The sequence below is a fragment of the Marmota flaviventris genome, chromosome 17 (assembly GCF_047511675.1).
Source record: "Marmota flaviventris isolate mMarFla1 chromosome 17, mMarFla1.hap1, whole genome shotgun sequence".
Classification (NCBI taxonomy): Eukaryota; Metazoa; Chordata; class Mammalia; order Rodentia; family Sciuridae; genus Marmota; species Marmota flaviventris.
Genome location: NC_092514.1, coordinates 39,093,434 through 39,113,590, shown reverse-complemented (window position 1 = coordinate 39,113,590; position 20,157 = coordinate 39,093,434).

Genomic DNA, 20,157 nt, shown 5'->3' with positions numbered 1-20,157 from the left:
TGTCATCACTATTGTTGGGGTTTTGTGTGCCAAGCTGAGCAGACGGTGTGGAGGTGCTGAGTAATGGAAGTGTCCAGGAAGCATGTAAGAGGAACAGGCAGCCTCCTCCTGGGGCATCTCGTGGCCTCCTCTGAGCAGGCTCACGCACTGAGTGAAATGATCCCCAGTTCACAGAAGAAACAACAACAACAAAAAACCCAACACCAAGGGTCAGAGTGTTTAAGCACCGTGTCCCCATGTCCTTGTTGATGACAGGCAGGGCAGGATGTAAACCCTGGCCTCTGGTTCTTCCTACTCTGCCCATGGCTGCTGAGACACCTCACTTTCTAGGGGTACCCGTGCTTGCTGGCAGGGCACATGCGGAGGCTGAACCCCATCTCTGGGACTCTCTCCAGGGCCAGCCCAAGTCCAGCCGGCTCCTGGGTTCTCTGGCTTTGAAGGTGGTCCACCAGGCCCTGTCTCGTTGCCATGGCGACGGGAGGGTTCGCTTGCCCCAACCTGGAGGAGAGGGTGCCGTGCCCTCCTTCCCCGCTGCCCTGCCGACCTGCTCCTGCCGAGGTTACTGGGAGTTCTGACTTGGGAGTCTCACAAAATAAAACAGGCCGGCGTTTCATAGTAAATTACTTTAATTTTTATGGTGCTGTATGCCCTGTCTCCCGACAAATTAGCTCTGTTTAGCTTACAGGTGGAGTGTTTGTCTCTGGGTGACCTAGTACTCCATCCCCCACCCGCCCTCACCCTTCAGCCTTCCCCGAACAACTACACTATAGCCCCAGAGAAGTTCAGGGACCATCGCTCCTGCTCCAGCCTTGCTGGAAGGAATTGGTGCACCCAGAGGGCAGGTGCCTGGGCCCAGGTCACACTGGGGATGGTGGCTGTCACCCTGAGGCAGGACTATATTCTGGGATCCCTCTCATGGGTCCCAAGGGGGATGGAAAATGGGTGGGCGACCGGTTCAGCCCGACTGGAGGCACTATGTCTCCAAGAGGAAACAAGCCTGTATTCCCGGCCCAGGGCAGGATGGCAGGGCCGTGATACCTCCGTTCACCTTCGCTGACACCAAACCCTTCCACCCTTGGGCTGTCCTTTGGGACCCACTGGGCTGTGTCCTCCATTCTCAAAGCTAAACATCTATCAGGCAGGAGGTCGCTTTAAGACTGGCTTTGAGGTTCTTGGTAGGCAGATTTGTTCAAAATGCCTAGGATTGTGTGATGGTACCTCCTATTAGGGGTCTAGTGCACTTTAGAAACCCTGCTAGGCTGGATGAAGGGAGGAGGAGCCTCCATGATGCCCCCCCACCCCGTTCTCCATCCGCCCGCCCCCCCAGGAGCTAACTCATTGAGTAAGGGGCTGTCCACAGGTCGCTCCAAGAGCACTTGGTAGCACCTGCATCACCTGTGAGTTTGCTAGATATGCGAACACCTTGCCCCCACCCAGACCTGCTGCTCCCCAGCTGTGGGATCCCAGATCCCAGGCGTGGGGAGGGCTCATGGCTAAGCCCATGCTATGCCGTCAGAAAGCCTCAGGGATGGAGCTCAGACTCTACTCTTTCTAAAGCTAGAGAACTCTGAGGATGGAGGACCGGCCAGTGTGGGGCAGAGAAGGGCCTTTGAGAAGAAGGGGCAGATGGAGCCGGGAGCTGTGGGAGGGCCGGAGTGAGGGAGGGCTGGCTGTGGGGGGCTTGGAAGCAGGCTAGAGCTCCCGGGAGACACCCTGGCCTGGAGGCAGGGGAGAGCTATCACCTGGGAACAGCAGAGCTCCTCAGGCTATCCTGGGGGCCTCGTCAGCCCTACAGATCCTGGGTGGCAGGAGAAGCCTCCAGAATAGGCTCAAGGCATCTGGGGACATTAGGGCCAAAGTGTGGCCTCAGAATGTTTTCTTGAGGACCCTGTGGACTTGTGGCCTCCTAACTGAATTTCCCAGTCGGGCAAGCATGGAGCTGAGCGACAGGTGAGCAGGCTTGGGGGAGCTCCGACCACCAGAAACAGGTGGGAACGGAGGGAGGAACCTGAGCCACCCTGGGCGGGAGGTTGGCTCCGGCAGCCATCTCTGCAGCAGCATCGTCAATGTCTTCACCTGGGTCCTCAGGACTCAGTCACCAGATGCTGAGCCATCTTGAGCCACCTCTGTGGGGGGCTCCTATGCTTTGCCCAGGAAAAGACTCCCACCACAAGTTCTGTGGAGTAGGAGACTGGGTTACCTGTCCCCTCTCTGAGTCTGGGCACTCGGTGTATAGTTATGCAACCAGACTCCAGGATTGTCCACAGAGGGCCCATGGGGGAGAGTACTGGCCTCAGGCAGAGTGGAAGGAGCAGCAGGACTAGGTTCTACTTGTCCCAAGGATCGGCTCACCCTCCCTCAACCTCTCCCCGTTCTACTCCACTCCCCAAATAGCATTCTGACAGCTGGTGTGGTGGCCCTTCCTAAGCCACCAGGTTCTTTCAGAGCCAGAAGCTCATGTTGACTCTAGGACAGCTGGTGACATGGTAAGGTTAGGCCCACTTTACAGATGGAATTTTGGTGGCCAAACGTCAAACGACTTGCCCCAAATCACACAGTGGGCAAGACTTAGGGACAAGGCCAGAAACCAGGCTCTTGGCTTCCAGACTCCCGCTCCTTCCTCTGCTTTAAATCCACAGGACTTTCCGTGGACAATGTGAGATGCTGGGCTCTGGAGTGAGCCCCGTGGCCTCCCTGTGCTGGGGCTGCGTCTCCTAGGTCGTCAGCTGTCTGTTGAACCCCATCTGTGTCTTATCCTCCCTCCTTCCACCCAGAGCTCCCCAGCGTGGGACACCCTCGCTGTCTTCACCGCCCTGCCCTCCTGTTCTGCCCAGCACAGAGCCTGGAGGAAGAGGCCTGGTGACAGCACTGTGGGCTTCTGCTCTCCTCCTCTTGCTATGCCCTGCATCCCTCCCTCCAGCCCTACCTTTCCTCCAAGACCCCTTTTTCTCACCCAGAGCCAGAGTCCTACATCACTGAGCATCCCCGAGATGGGGCTGCTCTGTGCCTCCCTATGCCCCCATCTTCCCTACTCGGTCTGTCCCCTGGTATGGAGCCTCAGCTGGCAGTCGCTGCTACTCATGGGCAGGCGGCCTTGCAGGGCGGTGGGTGTGTGCTCTGGGGCAAGCACTTGTGGGTCTCCATCCTGATTTTGCCTCCTGTGAGCCACAGGGCCTGGGACAATTTCCTCCTGAGTTTCAGTTTCCTCCTCTTTTAAACAGGAAAATTATAGCACCTGCTTCACAGGATTTTGGAGGAGTCAATAAATGAATATCCAAAGATGCCTTGAACTAGCCTGACAAGCATTGATCAGTACTGTTCCCTGGGCCTCAGTTTCCCCATCTGCAAATAAAGGGGAAACTGCTAGGTCCCCTCTGGCTCCGACATTCCCAGAGTCAGGCTCTGGATAGTCTCATGAGCTCGGCTTATTTCTCTCCCTTTGTGGGATTCTTCGTGCAAGGTCAGGCTCAAGGTCACATGGAAGTTTAATCAAATGAATAAAGAAATAAATACTGCCTTTCATCTGGGGGGGGGGATGTCTTCAATGTGCTTTGTCATGGTTTGTGATCATGATCTCTGTGGAGTCCCACGCAGGCCTTGCAAAGCAGGCGGCTCAGGGATTGTGACTACCGTTTCCAGTGGAGGAACAAGAGCTCTCAGAGAGGCAAGGAGACTCACCCAAGGTCATGCAGTTATTTGCTGTCGGATGAGAAGAGATGGAAAGGAGCAGCTGAAAGAGAAAGGCAGGCAGGAAAGGAGGTGGGGGTCTGAGTGGCAGAGAGGAGGAATAAAGGTAGGGGAAGGAAAGGAGGTATTGGCAAACCTTGGAGATCTGGGGATTTTTCCTCCCGCTACAGGGCTCCCGTGATATTTGACTTCTGAGGAGGTTTCTGCTGGTTTGGGTCAGTGACTCAGTCTAGCCTTCAGCTAGAAATTAGCAAAATCGTAGGCATCATTGAAAGAGGTCCATGCTCAGAGTAAAGGAGGTGAGAACCCATCTTGTGTGGGAAACGGTCACCTCCCCACCTCCCACTTGGACACGGGCTTTGATAAACTGCAGGTGGGTTGTGCAGGGTCTGGACCCCGAGCCATCTAGCAACTGGTTAATTTCTGCTGAGTCCCCCACCCCAGGCACACTGAGGCTTGAGCCTCCTGGGCACCCCACTCTTCCCAGCCCTTCCCACTCCAGGGAAGCCCTTTGCAGGTTGCAGGAATCAGCTGGGTCCACGCCTTTGTCACTCTTCCAGGATACTGAGAGCCCCTTGTGGATTGGGCTAGGCACCGAGGGACCCCACAGGGATAGAGGCTGACCGCTGAGGTTCCTTCCAGCCCTGAAGCCACTTAGCGCTCTGTGTAGGGAGGGCCCGGCACAGCAGCAGGGCTTGCTTGGGAAGACAGCTCTAGGGGGGCTGAGTTCAGTCACTGAGACCGAGTTGTCCAGGGTGGGGTGCGGTGGGCTGCTGGGCTGCTGAGCAGGAAGGAGAACAAGACGGCAGGTCAGGGGGGTGGGCGGGGAGACCTGTGTGCCCTGGTGCCCAGTGCAGGGCTCAGTCTGGAGCCTGCTGCTCCCAGCCACAGTGCTCAGCTCAGCTGGAGAAAATGTCTCGAAGATGATTGTGGGTGTTGGGGAATCCTGAGCACCTCCTCAGGGGCCATGCTGGCTGGGGGCAGGGATGGATCTTATGAAAAGCAAGAGAGAGAGAGGCTTAAAAACAGACCACACTTGCCAGCGGGGTAATCGGCTGCTGCTTGCCTCTCTCTCTGCTGGGGTCCTGGCTGCCTCACGGGGAGATAATTTACCTCTAAGAGGCTTTACGGCTCCTGCAGCTGTCTATGGGGCTGGGATGCAGGTGTCTGTGGCCTTGTGGGGAAGCCCCACCCGCCCCACCACTGTCCCACTTCCGCAGGGCCAGGTAGTCTCCAGAAAGGCCCCTCTCTCCATTCGATTCCGTTTATCTGTCTCCCCCTCATTCCCCCGACCTTCCCACCCTGGCCATTGCTCCGGGGCTCCCCACTTCTCCTTCTGCATTCCTAGTCCCATGGCAGCGAGGACATGAAGGGGCAGGAGTAGATTGACGGGACAAGGGGAGGGCGGGCAGGGGGTCCAACGAGGGGGTCAGGACCGCTGTCGCCTCCTCCCACCATCTCACCTCACCCGGCTTCAGCTTAGATTTAGCAAACGTCAATAAAAGTCACCCAATTAGTTTGAATTAGGATAAGTCTATCCCATGCGGGATTTGGGATCTACCCATACTGAAAATTACTGTGTTAGCTGACACTGAGATTAACTGGGGTCTGGTATTTAATCTGGCAACCCTGGTCTTGATCATTCTACCTCTAGGAGGGCCTTTGAACCTCTCCCAGGCTCAAAGGCACAGTCCCAAATCCTAGGGCCAATCAGTTTAAATAAGAACAATGACCTCACCTCCCAGTAATGGACAGACTACTGATAACTGAAGGTAGCTTCAGGGTGGCTTCCTGGAATCAGTGATAGATACCGTCCCTGTCTAAGAAAGACATGTGTGTGAACATACAGGCCTCCCATTGAGAGAAAGAGGCCCAGAGAGGGACTGGTTAAGGTCTGCATGCTCTGCTGAGGCCTCCTGACGTCTGCACGCATTTCTCCAAGCAGCTGGCTTTGCTGCTGCATTTCAGTTGGGAAGGGTGGTCGTGGGTGCCATGGTTGAGACTTGCTGGGACACACCTGGGACACACCCAGGCTCAGGCTCCTGCCTCTCGCTCATTCCCTCGCCCACTCCTAAGTCCCCATCCTGCCTCAGGCCCCATGTACTTAAGGAACACCCTCTTAAGGGAGCCTCCTACTAGAACCTGGAGTCGCCACTAAACGAGTTCAAGCTGAGAGAGTGCAGAATTGGAGGCTGCAGGTAGCGTGGCTTCCGGGCAGCTCCATTCAACTTCTGCAGCTCTGGACAATGTTTTCCCTGTCGATGAGCCAAGAGATGACATGGGCCTCAGGGTAAAGCAGGTGGGAATCCATTTTGCAGAACCTGTGTCCATTCCCAGGCACTGCACTTGGACACTGGCTTTGACAAACTGTGGGTGGTGCAGGGTCTGAACCTGGGACAGAGTCGAAGGGACTGAGCTTGGGGAAGGAAGCCCTGGGGAGCTTCTGCTCTGTTTTCACATATTTGAAAGAACCTGGATGTGATCCAGAGATCCCAGGGGGGCAGATACAGAGCTGGTGGGTAGGAGGGACTGGTGGTAAAGCCATACACCCTCCTTCATTTGCTCAGAAGTAAGGGGAGCTGCTGTGGTTCTAGTCTCGTTCTTATGTGTGACTTTCTACAAATGGCTTGCCCTCTCTGAACCTCAGTGCCCACGGGATTATATCTAAGTTTCCGCCCCCCCGCCCCCAATGCCAAGTCTAGTGAGTCTAACGTGTGGTTTATTAGTGGACTTCACAAGGAGCAAGTCCAGGTCAGAGAGGACACCTCATTCTGCTTTGTATTTCCACAGCCTTCTGTGTTAGTTTTCAGGGCATAAAGAAGAGGGAGATGCATTTATCCAAAGCAAAGCTACAAAGCATCCCTGCTCCACCAAGCCCTCCGCCATGCTCTCAGGGGCTTGAGTCCTTCTTTTCTGTTTTGCTGCATGATGAACTCAAGCCTTGATGTGAGCTTGTCACATGTCCATGGGGGCCACCAAGCCCTCACTTTGATGAGCCCGGCTCCCTGCTGCGGTTCCTGTTCTGTGCCTTCAGATCCAGCTTTGCTCTTCCCCCAAATGTGCCGTATCTTCCTGCAAGGTCTCCCTGGACCTGGAAACTCCCTTTCCCTCATTCAAGTCCTAACTTATATCTACTCACCCTTTAAGACTCGGCTCCAGTGTGTTGGTAAAACCTGTTGACTCCTCCCCCACTTCCTGCCCCTGTCAAGCCCCAGCATCTGGCTTAGTTACCTTCTTCCTGACGTCCCAAGGGAGAGATCCCATCTATGATCCACAGCGCTGCCTGCGCTGGGTGGCAGGGTGCCTCCCCATGTCTCTCCCACTCAGCATGAGCTCCTCAAGGTCAAGGCTGACCCCTGTCCGTCTCCACACCCTCAACTGCCATCACACACACACAGGGTGCTCAGGCTCTTTCTCATCCTCCCTGGCCTGGCCCTCACAGTCCCCTCCGTGGACTTTCCCCACCCACCCATGTCCCTGTATTCTCTCATGGAACCCTGATCATTTGCTTCGTGGAAAATCATAATCTGTCATTGAAACACAGTTTTATTGTTGACATCCGTGTTTCCCGTCCCCACCTCTGGAAGACAAGCTGCGGTGATGTTATCTTGTTCGGTGCTGTCTCTCTAGCTCCTGGAACGGAGGAGTCAGCACACACAGGCTTCCGGAGCGGTTGAATGATCAGGTGATTGTCGGTACCTAGAGGTGGGCTATTCTTTGCCAAGTCGGGATGCATGCTTCCACTCTCTGGGGGCCAATGCTGGGGAGACCCTTTGGGGAATCACCCTTCTCCTCCCTGTCTATGCTGCTGGGTGGGTCTGACCTCTTCTCTGGCATGGAGCCAGGCCTGCTCACTCTACGTGGTCCCCCAGAGCATTCCTTCTCCCTGACGGGAATGGGCATGGGACCAAGCTGTTCCAGGGAGACCCAAGCCCAGGATATTTGCTGCCAAGGAGGTAAGATACAAGTCTGTGGTTGCCAGTGGGAAAGTCTGTCTGGGAATGATGCCCACTCAGAGGGAAGCTGATTAAGAGATGGAGAGAGACAGATTCCTGATGGCATCGTTGGAGCACCTAGATCCAGATGTGCCTGAAGCTAACACCAGACTCTCCAGCTACACGAGCCAAGAAGGTATGTCTTCTTCTTTTGCCAATTCGAAATGTGATTTCAACGACATGGAATAATCCTTCTCAGTTCAGGTTGGAAAGTGTTTTAAGTCACCTTTATATTCTTATCTAGCATCTAACAGGGCTTATTGGCACACAGTAGGCCCTCAGTTAATGCTTTCAGAAAAAAAAAATGACTGCAAGTGCTATAAGGGGTGAATACTGTCTAATACTCTTTATTTTTTTTTCCTCCTTTTAAATCCAAATAAGTGTTCAGCATTCAAGCAGGAAGTATTGATTGGATCCAATTGGATGAGATTTATCTCCTCTTCTTTTTCCTCCTTCTCTATTGACTCCCTGTTCACAGAGGACAATGTCTCTCCCCATGACCCCTTGATGGTTCCTGAGTTCACATCCTCCGATTCTTTCAGTTAACAATTGCAATGTTTTGCAATTTATCCAGAATACGTCCATGCCCTAAGTCTCCAAATAACGTAGGGGGGAAAAGTGAGTACCAACCCCTAAACGTGTAGGTGTGGGGTATGTGAGGGCCTTTGTTCACCCCAGCATGTCTCTTTTACAGACGGCTCCATCTCACACTAGTCTCCGGACAGGGAAGGGAAGTGGAGAGCCTAGAAAAGCTTAAGCAGGACGGATGTTCTGGGACCAGCACCCATGGGGAGGAGGTTCCGGGCTCCTTTGAGTTCTTCTAGTGGTGGACGTCGACCAGCCATTCAAAAGACACCCTTTCATTATCAAAAGTGTCGAATGCATGTGAAAGTAAAGACAAGGATAGCAGGCTCTGCCCTGGCTCCATTGGTCGGCCTCCGTGAACTCATGGCCAGCCTGATCTCATCCCTACCCCCTCCCGCTGGCTCCCTCCCACGCCTGGTAGTTTTCAAACATATAATTTCATACGGAAGTACATTAACATGCCTTTCTAGATGATAAGAACTCTTGGAAAGCCACCACCTTTCTACCACGGCACAGCCTGGTAGATGGTTGCAGTAATGCCCTCTAAGGAAATGAGGCTCTGCATTTACCCCCCCGGGAAGTCACCTCCTATGCTCACTCTGGGCTTGACAAGGTGACTCTGGCCAATGGGACAAATAACAAGTACAGCGTAAGGCAGAGGATTGGGAAGCACCTGCCCTCTGGGGCCTCCCCTCTTCTGCTTCTTGTTGGGACTGCTTCCACCATCCTGTGACGCTGTGAAGAAGCCCAGGCTCCAGGGTTGCCCCTGGGGAATGGGAGGCGGGGCAGAGAGGGAGACAGAGATTGATTGCTGTTGATTCTCTTTGCATATGGGTGATCCCAATGACACCATGTGGGCCAGAAATGAGTCGTCCCAGCTGACACCTGCCCCAATGGGTGACTCACAGAATTGTGATCAAACAAAATGTTTTGTCAATTTAAGCCACTAAGTTTTGGGGGCGGCTTGTTATGCAGTGGGAGTTAATTGATGCTCACACTCAATTTTATCAAATACCTAACCGGGGCTGAAATATCCTTGATAGTCTCAGACAGTTTTCTCGTGCGCTTACATGCTCTTATGGGAACCAAAAATGTTTATACGTTCTGATGGATCCATATGTCCCTGAAGTCTCCTTTCTAGTTTCCAACTCCTCTCCTTTATTTTCTTCTTCTGGGTCCTTTGTCCTGTAGATTTGCCTACAGTTTAATTTTGTTGAATGCCATAGTGTTATTTAATGGGTTCCTCTGCCTTTAAATTTTCTGTAAATGGACGTTGGATAAATCTGGATGCGTGATCGAGTTAACGCTTGATTTATTGTTGCTGCGGCCCCAACCTGGGCGGTGGTGTGTTCTTCCGTCGGGAGGTATCAATATCTATTTGTCTTTCCCAGACCTACTAAGCCCCTAGTTGTCACGAAATATCACAGCAGGGACCCATCCTTCATCTATCATCTGTTATTCGTCATGATCAATTTATTTGTCATTTATTAGCGCTGGAAGAATTTTATATAAATTTCTTCTCATAGAGTACTTGGTTACCCAGGGGTACCTTTATATAGAAAAAGCAAGACAAATGTTTGCTTCTTTCCATTTATTTATCTGTTTTTAAAATAAAGAATCAATGCCCTAGCATCTTTCAGAGACCATCAATGAGGCTTATTTATTTATTTATTTTTGGAATATCATACTAAACTCACAGATGTAAACATTTTTGATGTTTTAATATAATATAGTTACTGTCCATTTTGATGCTTAAATCACATCGTCTTGGACCAAAGGGAACCCATTCAGGTGGGTGTTCCCTTGTCATTTCAACCCAAAACCCAGAAATCTCTTATAACGTTTAATCGTTTCCTTGTTTCTGGTTTAAAAAGATATTCTTGCTTATCTCGGACTGTTTTCATTCCCCAGTTCTAGAATTAGCTTTCTCTCCAAGGAGACTTGGTTTCTTTTGACACAGTCACACATGATGTTTTGTAAGTTAGCTGTGATAGAAGAAGCCTTGATGGGCTTTATTGTTAGAAGAGAAAGGCCAGACGTTTTCTAGAAGGTCAAGTTGCTCGGCATAGATAAGTGTTTCCCCCCCCCCCGCCCCCCGAAGTAAATTTGAAAAATTTTAGCAAGTCAGAGCGCACCATTATTGCATTTGTAAAAAGTGATGGTCAAGAGAGAAGAAGCTTCTGTGGTGAACTAGTGTTTTCCAGAATGAAGAAGATGGAGGAGGAGGAGGAGGAGGAGGAGGAGGAGGAGGAGGAGGAGGAGGAGGAGGAGGAGGAAGGCATCTTACTTTTGTAAACAAAAGAACAGAAGAAGGTGCGATTTCAGAGAGGGATGATGGCGTGTCCTTGAGATGGAAAGGTATCCAGAAGCCGGACTCATGGTCTAGGTGTTGTGTTGGGGGACATCCCTGGGTTGAGTCATGGAACCCCAGGACCCACATGGGGAGGCCAAACTGTGCACAGGAGGCAGAGACACTTGGAGGTCCACACCAGAACCCCGCTTCTATTACTAGTACCTGGGCACCAACTTTCGCCATCTGAGGGATGGAGAGAACTGCCTCAGACACATTTTGAGACAAAAATGAGACCATCTCCTAGCGGGGATGACGCCTGCTGCTCAGCAAGGGCTCTTTTCCTTGGCTCTCTCCATATTCTTGATGGGAGCTTCGCAGCTCCCAGAGTTTTTTCCATTTGGTTCTTTCTCTGAAAGAGTGTATGTGTCAAAAAGCCCTGTCACTTCTCTCGGGAGATCCAGGGGTGTGTGGGGGTGAGTGTGAAACCTTTGCCCAGAGCTTCTGCCTTCCCAGAGTGGATCCCCAGTCTCCCGCAGCAGCAGGTGGGTTGCAGCAGGGTCTGGAACGTGTTCCTGATGGGAACTTGGCTTTCCCTGCCACCCCCCATACCTGATGACAATGATGAACTTGATGGTACAATACGAATGACAGAGAAGGCTGACCGCGCTCTCCACAGGAGGGCTCTGTTCTCGGCTGATACCTGTGCTTCTCTTTGTTCACACCAACACCATCTCTAGATCCTCACTGGGTTCTCTGACTGTAATGTCCTGCTGTCTGTCCTTCCCAAATCGCCCTGGGATCTTTTTAAAAACACAAGTCCCATCATGCCACTCTCAATGGCTTCTTATCTGACTCCAAATAATAGTTGAAGCTCAGGCCAGTGGTCCGCTAGACCCTCGTCTTCCGGTCTCTCACCTCCTCTGCTCTCAGTTTTCCTCTTCTCCTTTCAGGTTGGCCACTCTGCCCTGGGGCGAGTCCCCCACTCTGTCAAGTGCACTCCTGCCTCAGTCTGGGCCCCTCCGGTTCCTCTGCCAGGATTGCCTCCCTCCAGCCCAGCTCCCTTCCTTCCTGTCTCTGCTCAGGGATACCCCCAACCCCTCCATCTGTAGCCTGTCTTCTTCTAGGTAGTACCTACCACGTTACATAGTTGCTTCTTGGTTCTTTTCTGCCTCTGTTCCCTACAAAGTAACCTCCAAAAAAGTAAGAATGTTTGTCTGTGTCTTACCCCATCCCACAGTGACAGGCACGGAATAGATGATTGACACAGAGGAGTGGAATGAATGAAGGCCTATTAACTCACATTACAACCCAAAGAGCCTCTGGAGGTAGGTAAGGTTTTTTTTTTTTCCCCTCCAGTTTAAGAGATGAGAAAGCCAAGGCAAAGCTGTCACCTCCTTAGCCATAGAATTGTCCAAGTTGGGGCAGCAAGGAAGAGGAATGGCAGACTGCCCCATCCAGCAGGCCCACTCCTTCTTCCCTCCTTTGTGCTGTGGTACTTTATGAGGGGTCTTTCTTCCTCAGCGGGGCCCACACACACATCTGGGATTCTGGCCTGAGCCCGTGTCTCCTTCTCTATCCTGGCATTCAGGATGGACAAAGTAGCGGGCAACCAGAGGTCCCCCTAACCTCCAAGTGGAGTAGCCGGCTTCATCTGCGCATGGCTGCCTGCCAGGCCCCAAGTCTGCTCAGGCTGTCCCAGCAGAGGGGATCCTCCCTCCCCACGGATCCCCCAGATTCAGACGCCACTAAGTGGAAGGTGAAAGACGTTGAAAGGGAGAGGAGGTGGCCTGGATCTCTTCTGTGCTGCTCTTGAAAAGCTTCCCATCTCCATCCTGGAGACCAGAGAGACATTGGGGTGGAGGGGAGAGGGGGTCTGAGCAGCTTGGTTGACTTGCCATTTTGATTCAATACCTCTATCTTAACAGAGTTACATCAATATGACCATATGGAGGGAGATAGATATATATATATATATTTTTTTTTTTTTTTTTTTTTTTCCTGTTTGTTTTCATTACTTTTTTTTTTTCTTTCAGTTTTACAACTGGAAAAATTTACCCTTGGCAGAGTACAGTTCTGTGAGTCTTGACAAATGCACAGCGTGATTCTGCTGCTCCCCATCACTCTCCTTTACCAGGCTCTCTCCTCCCCGGGCCTCCCCTTGTGGCCAGCTCGCCTGCCTGTCCCTTCTGTGCTTCTTTGTCCAAGAGTCATGGGAGTGGAAGAGGATCACACAGAGCCTCTGGGCTCAGCTTCTTTCACTTAGCAGAATGCATCGAGAGTCATTTGTGACCTTGCTCCCTGGGTGAGCAGCACGTTGCTTTTCGTTGCTGAGTATTTCCTGCTGTTTGGAGTATTTTGTTGCTGAGTATTTCCTGCACTTGGATCATCCTCGCCCCTGGAAGGGCATCTGAGCTCTCTTTCCACTGTTTAGCAACTATGAATAAAATTGCACACGTTCTTGTGCAGGGTTTTGGGTAAATGCCACTTTTCATTTTTTCTTGGGTACTGGATCATGTGATGACTGTGTTTATCCTTAGAAAAAACCGTCCAATCGATTTGCAGAGTGTCTGGAGAACTTGTTTGTTTCTTATCAGCAACCTTCGCCAATACTTCATATTGTTATTTAGAAGAAATATTTCCATTCATCTTTACCAAGTTAGTAGTGGCATGTGACTAATGATATGGAGCATCCTCCTGTGTGCTTATTTGCTCTCCTGGTGTCTTTTTTGGTAACGTGTCTACATACCTCTTTATATCAAAACTGTTGCCCCTTTTATTTGTGTTAGATTGTTAATGTATGCCAAGAATTTTGTTCTCTTGTCTGAGAAGCCCAGAAGAAAGCATCGTTGTATTTGTTCGTTTGTACTGAGAATTGAACCCAGGGGCACTGTACCACTAAGCCACATCCCTAGCCCTTTTAAATTATTTTTGTTTTTAAATTTTGGGATAGGGTCTTACTAAGTTGCTGAGGTTGGCCTCAAACTTGCTATCCTCCTGCCTCAGCCTCCGAGTTGCTGGGATTACAGGCACTCACCACTCACTGCGCCTGGCTAGGGGAGAACACTGAAGGTATCACTCCATCAAGAACCTTTGCCAAATGTTCAGAAGGCTGGGTGGTGGGGTGTTGTCTAGAACCAAGAACCGCAACAGCTGCTTTCTATTTTTAGTAGCTGAGAAAAATTCTTCAAGGCTCTCTAGTGTCTGCTTTGTAGCAGAGAATTCTCTGCTTTTTTGGAAAGAAGAAAATTGAAGCCTAGCGAGGAGCTGCTTTGCCCAAGATGTTACGATTAGAAGGTTGCCGAAGTAGATCAAGAATGTCAATCAACTGACTTCCTTTTTCCAAGTCTCAGGCTGTTACCACTGTAGACCTTAGGTGCTGTGCATGATGTGGTCCTGATCCCTGGAAAGTTGGAGGGGGGAAAAGGAAACCAGGAATGCAAACTTGAGGAAGAGGGGGATAGATGTGGACATGCATTTCCAGATTGCTGAAAATATTGGAGGAAATGGGGAGGAAAGATGGAGCTCGTTAAGCAAAACCTCTTGGAGGAGGGGCACTCTGGGGTCCAGCTTGGAAGGGAGCAGCCATGCAAGTGTCATTTGTTGCTGCGGCTGTGTGAATTGCATCTTACCTGGTCGTGCACCTGGTGTGCTTAGAGTAGATGGCCCCCTGGCCATCTTCCTCATCAGGTGTAGACCCAAGCAACGGTCAGTCTCACTGTCAGCTTCTGTTTGGTCTATTTGTGTTGTGAGTTTCCAGCCCTACCTTCACTCTGTGTTTTCTCTATTGCCCTATTTTCTGGGCCTCCATGCATGGGTGTAGGGGAGCACCTTGATGACCCCTCCCTTCGTCCAACTGCAGCTGCCAGATCTTAAATCCAGCGAGCAGCTTCTCGGATTTGCTTCTAGTTGAAATCAATATTTGCTGAGAAGAATGCATCTTAATTTCAGTGGCCGGTTCTCCGGGCGAGAGCTGCTCTAAAACAAACCTCCAAACCCACAGACTTAATGCGTCCTAGTTCAGTTGTTTAGTAAATCTCTCTGTACAGAGAAAAATCCATTAGCCGTCAGGGGCACGGAGGGGTGGGGGTGGGGAAAGAGAGCCAATGAGACCTCGGCTGCTGAAATGGGTTCTAAAGCCCAAGGGGAACCCCAAGTGTGTCCCCAGCCACTTCCCTGGGTCCAGCGCAAGACTTCCCCAGCTTGCTGCAAGCCGGGAGGCCCAGCCAGAATATCAGTGATGGAATGAATGGGAAGTGGCAGGAGACCCCTTCCCCAGCGCCTGCCCGGGGAAGTGTTTTCTAATTGCCAACTGTCCCATTCTAAATCTACAAGGAGGCAATCGATTTTCTTTTCAGCAGGACTGGGGGAAAGCAATCATTTACCCCAGAACACAGACTTTAATGAATCCGTGAAACATATGAGGTCACCCTGATTACATCTTCCCCTGACAACCCCCGGGATGGCTCCGTGCATGGTGCTCAAAGGACTCACGGAATTAGGAGCTTTTCCGAATCCGGTTCCCTCCCCTTCCGAGATGGGGGCGGCTACCTGGAAAGCATGAGGCCTGGGTTGAGGCCCAGCCTCCAACACATGGAGAGGCAAGCAGAGTCAGAGGAGAGAGCTGAGAGCCCCAAACTCAAGAGATATGGGGCAGAATCTCACGTTACTATTTTATGGCTGTGTGTGTGTGTGTGTGTGTGTGTGTGTGTAGGTAGTAGATTTAACCTCTTTGAGCCTCAGTTTCCTTGAGAATTCCCTACAGGGCAGAATTGCTATCAGAATTCAAGGTCATGCATTTAAAGTGCCAGGGGTATAGTTCATGGGCAAGACAAGGTGGTAATAATGGCCACTTTAGTAACTCAGTTTATCCTTCCTCTATAATGGGTTGAATATTATTTTTTTTTTCACCATGAAGAGTGGGCAGAGAAGGGGAAGGAAGAACCTACCAGAGCTTGGAAACCAGCCTGAAATCGTGGTGTGGGAGGGCCTTCTGGGGTCAAACGCTGGAAATCCAGGATGGTCGCAGGAGCGCGGTAGGCAGGGAATGATGGGAAAATCGTATCCCTTTGCCTCTGAAAAGTGGGTTATTAGAATCCTGGTCGACCAGCTCCGAGCCGGGACCTTATAAATAGGTGGCTTATTTCCTAATGTTGCAGCGGGGACAGTCGACACTCAGAGAAGGACAGCAACTTGCCTGCTGTCACCAGCCAGCTGGTCGCAGCACCCCCTCGGCTCCAGCTTTTCTCCCATGCTAGGCTCCCTCCCGCCTTTGCCAGCCTCTTTCTATAGTTGGCCCAGGACACCCAGCAGATGGGCGGCAGTGGCCTGCATCTGAACGGAGAGAAGAAAGCAGAGGTGGTGTTGATGAAGGGGGAGGAGGGAGCCGGGAGGTATTTTTACCTTGAATTATTTTTATTAAATGTCACAACGGCTCCACAGCACTTGGGAGTCGAGTAGACAAATCAATGAAAATAATTATAGCGAACATCCGCCTTCCCACATCCCTCCTCCCACCCCCTGGGCTCCCTTGGACTCACGGAGGCCCTGGCTAACTCAGGCGTGCGCTGGGGTCCCTGGGGGAGGGGGCAAGGGCAGCCACCCCCCCTCTCACCTCGGCCCTTGCTTCACTTTGTTTTCAGGTAGCTCGGCCTGGCTCAAGGCTCAAATCTTGGAAGGAGAAGCAGCAGCAGGAGCAGAAAAAATGAGCCAGAGGCGAGAGAGAGACAGGTAGCTCCTCCCGGGACTTAGAAATGAGGAAGGAGGCGTTTATTCTTAGAACCCATTTATGGCTTAGAAATAAACTTTCTAACAAGCCTTATATTTCTGGTCAGGGGATGAGATTAATCAAAGCCATATGAATGAAGTCTGCAGGAGTTAACCATCAACCATCCATCCACTCACCTCCCCATCCATCCATCCATCCATCCATCCATCCATCCATCCATTTATCCACCCATCATTTCACCCACCCATACACCCACCCACCCATCTATCCTTCTATCCATCCATCCATGCACCTACCCATTTATCTATCTATCTATCTATCTATCTATCTATCTGTCTATCTATCCATCCATCCATCCATCCATGCACCCATCAATTCATCCATCCATCCATCCATCCATCCACCCACCAATTCATCCAACCATCCATTCATCCATCCATCCATGCACCCACCCACCCACCCATCTATCCATCTATCCATCCATCCATCCATCCACCTATGCATTGAATGAGCATTTTTAAAGACTCTATAGGAAATTGCACCATAGTCAACAGTCTATGACATCAGAACCGGTAGTCCTGATTGTCTCATTCTGCCACATCAGTTGTGGGTACTGGATATCTTCCATTTGTCCTCCTGAGGCACCATTCCCACCTGCACTGTGCCCTGTCCCACCTGTACTGAAGGCTCCCTTGCCCCTGGCTTCTGGCTGGGTCTAACTCTGGGAAGCACCAGCAGGAGAAGAGAGAGAGAAGACAGCAAGATCCGGGTGTTTAATTCTTCATCTCTCTCCCTGTAGGGTCCCTTGGCTAAAGTCAAGGCTGCTGACCTATGGCCCCCTCCACACAGCTCTCTCTTGCCCGAGGGTTCTGGGAATCTCCCTCTTCAGGCAAAAGCACCTGTTGTTTCCTGCCCTCAGGTCCTTCCACCCCGCTGTGGCTCCCCTAGGTCCCAGCCATACCTTTGCCGGTGAAACTTTTACAAATCTTTCTCAGATTATTCCTATTTCCATCTGGCTAGGGTTTCCTTCTGGAACCTTTTATGACTTGAGGATTTGACCTCTTCGGGTCTCAATTTGCCCCTGGATAAAATGAGAGTACAAATTCTGCTCTGCTGAATTGTTGTGCACTTCCGAGAGGCTAGGGGGACTTGTGTGACATTGCATAGTTGGCTAAGGAGCAGAGCTGGGAGGTGAAACAAGAGCTATGTAGGCCAAAGCCCTGTGCACTAAGATCAGGGGCCCTGGGTTGCTGGCTCTGAGAATTCTGGGCTCAGTGGCAACAGGGGATCCACACTGTCCCCAGTCTCTTAGGACCTTCCTGGCTGGGTTTGTTGGTGCCTTAGTCTTGAGATGCTGGGACCAGGAGCCAGTTGGCAGTGTTCTTCTGGCTGCTGCTGAAGCCCTGTGAGGGGCTGAGCTGTCGATCCCATCCAGTGGTGGCGCCGACAATTGAGAGAGTTTGCCAGCCAGGCGCGGGCGAGGGAGGGCCAACGTGAACCCGGCTCTGTTTGCCGCACTTCAGTCTTCCTGCGACACCAGGATAAACAGAGGGAGACCATCACCTACTTCGCTCAGCAATTTATAGTTCTTCCTGCATCTTCTGGGACTCTGGCCCATCCCTGACACGTTCCTCTCTCCCGCATCTTCAAACTTCCTCTTTCCTCAGCTCCCTCTCCACAGGAGGATATTTAAGTCTCTTACATCCCTGCAACATGTGCTGGCCCAACCCTGCTCCCTCCCTCACTTACCCCTCTGTCTTTTCCTTGTCCTGTTTTCTTTATCTCCTGGCTCCTTCTCATCCACAGCAGCCAGGGTTTGGTCCTCGTCATGTCCCATCCGGCAAAGCCTCACAGGGATCTCCTGGTCGCCAGTTTCAATAGGAGCTCCGTGGTCCTCATCTCCTTCAGCCTTGCCCATTGGCCCAGCCAACATCGAGTCCCCACTAGGTGCCAGGTATGATTCTAGGTGCTCCAGGTAAAGCAATGGACAAAACAGGGGGGGAAAAATCCCTGTTGTCATGGAGATTATCTGAGGGGGGTGGCAGACCATCAACAAGCACAAGAGGACAGTGGAGGTAGAGAAAGAGGAGAGCAGGTCATGCTGCCCTCTCGGGTGGTCAGGAAGTCCTCTCAGAAGAACTGAGGCTCGACTCGAGAACTGAAGTGAAGGAGAAAAGGAGGAAGATGTGGATGTTGGGGTGGAGGGTGGCAGGCCAGGGAATGACAGGTGCAAAGGCCCCGAGGTAGCAGCACAGTTTGATGTGTGGAAGGAGCAGCAGGAGGCCTGTATTTCCAAAGGAAAAGGAAGTCAGGGGACAGTCATAGGAGATAGGGACAGAGCTCCAGGGGACCTGATCCTGTAGCTTTGGAGGCCGGGGTAAGAACTTTGGGTGTTATTCTGGGGAGAAGGGAAAGAATGGAAAGTTTGGAAAAGAGAAATAAGTGGTGTGTGCTATTTGCCCTTTGGGGCTATATTTCTTGCAGCCCAACCCTCTCACCTGTTGGCTTGCCTCCCTGACCAATCCTTGATCTGAGCTGACAGCTCACCCCCTCCCTTTTCTCACCTGTTGCTGCAATCGGCTCTTGGCTCTGTCCATGGTTCTGACGGCCCTTACTCTCCCCCGAGTAAGATCACATGCATACCCTGTCTTCTTCCTTCTGAACCTGTTCAACCCACAAATCCTTATTTGCAATGCAGGATTTGCTTCTGTGCTCAAGATGTGCTTTCCACCATCTTCTTGGTGCTTCCACATGGGTTCCTCACTTGGAGAACCCTTAGGTCACCTGACACTGTGGTGTCTTATCTCCCCCCTTACCTGAAATTCCACTTCTGCAGTTTCAGTTACCCTCCATCTCCTGCAGTCTGAAAATATTAAATGGGATATTCCAGAAATAAAAATCACTCATAAGTTTTAAGCTGCACACCATTCTCAGTAGTGTAATGAAATCTTTTCTCTCTGTCCAACCCAAGCCCTGAATCCTCCCTTTGTTCAGAGTTTCCACTCTATATACACGGGCTTCCCGTTAGTTTCCTGGTTATCAGGTCCACAGTCTTGGTGCTGCAAGGCTTGTGTTCAAGTAGTCCTTATGTTAGTCATTGATCCAAAGCACATGGGTAGTGAGGCTTGCAATTCATATATGCCAAACACAAGACGTAAAGGGTTTCCTTTAAGTGAGACGCTGAAAGCTCTTGACTGAACATGGAAAAAGAAAATCATGGAATGTGCAGGGTCAGTACTGTCCATGGTTTTAGTACTAGTGGGGATAGTGGAACATATCTCAGGAAGAAACAACTGTATCCCTAACTGGATATTCTCCTTCACCTCTAATCCTCTCCTCGCCCTGCATTCTCAGGCTCTGCCTGGGCCCTGCCTTTCCCCGGCCTGTGCTGGAGTCATGGTCTTTATCTTACATATCTTCCTGCATCCCCTCTTCCTGAGACCAACAGCCCCTAAGCCAATGCCTTCTCTCTGCCTCTACCCCATTGGTTGATTCCATTCCCCCAAACCCCTCCTCTCTCCTTGGCTTCAAGGGGCTGCGGCAGAGACACACACATCCGATCATTGCATTTCCTGTCAAAATTCTCCACCAGTCTCCTTCTCATCCCCACCTATTCATTCACATTTCCGTCTTCTTTCCTCTTGTCCTGTTCCAAGTTTTTTCAGGATCCAGCGATTCCAACATTTCACTCCAGCCCCGCAGACTGGCATGGTGCTTGGTGCAATGGGAACCTACTTAGTCTGTCGAGGGAATGTGTCCAGAGGAGGTCCAAATGCTGTCCCTCCAGCTCTCTGTGGGGTCCTCATGGCAACCCTGAGAATGTCCACCAACACCTTCTTTCACAGCTCAGGAATCGAAAGCTGAGAAGCATA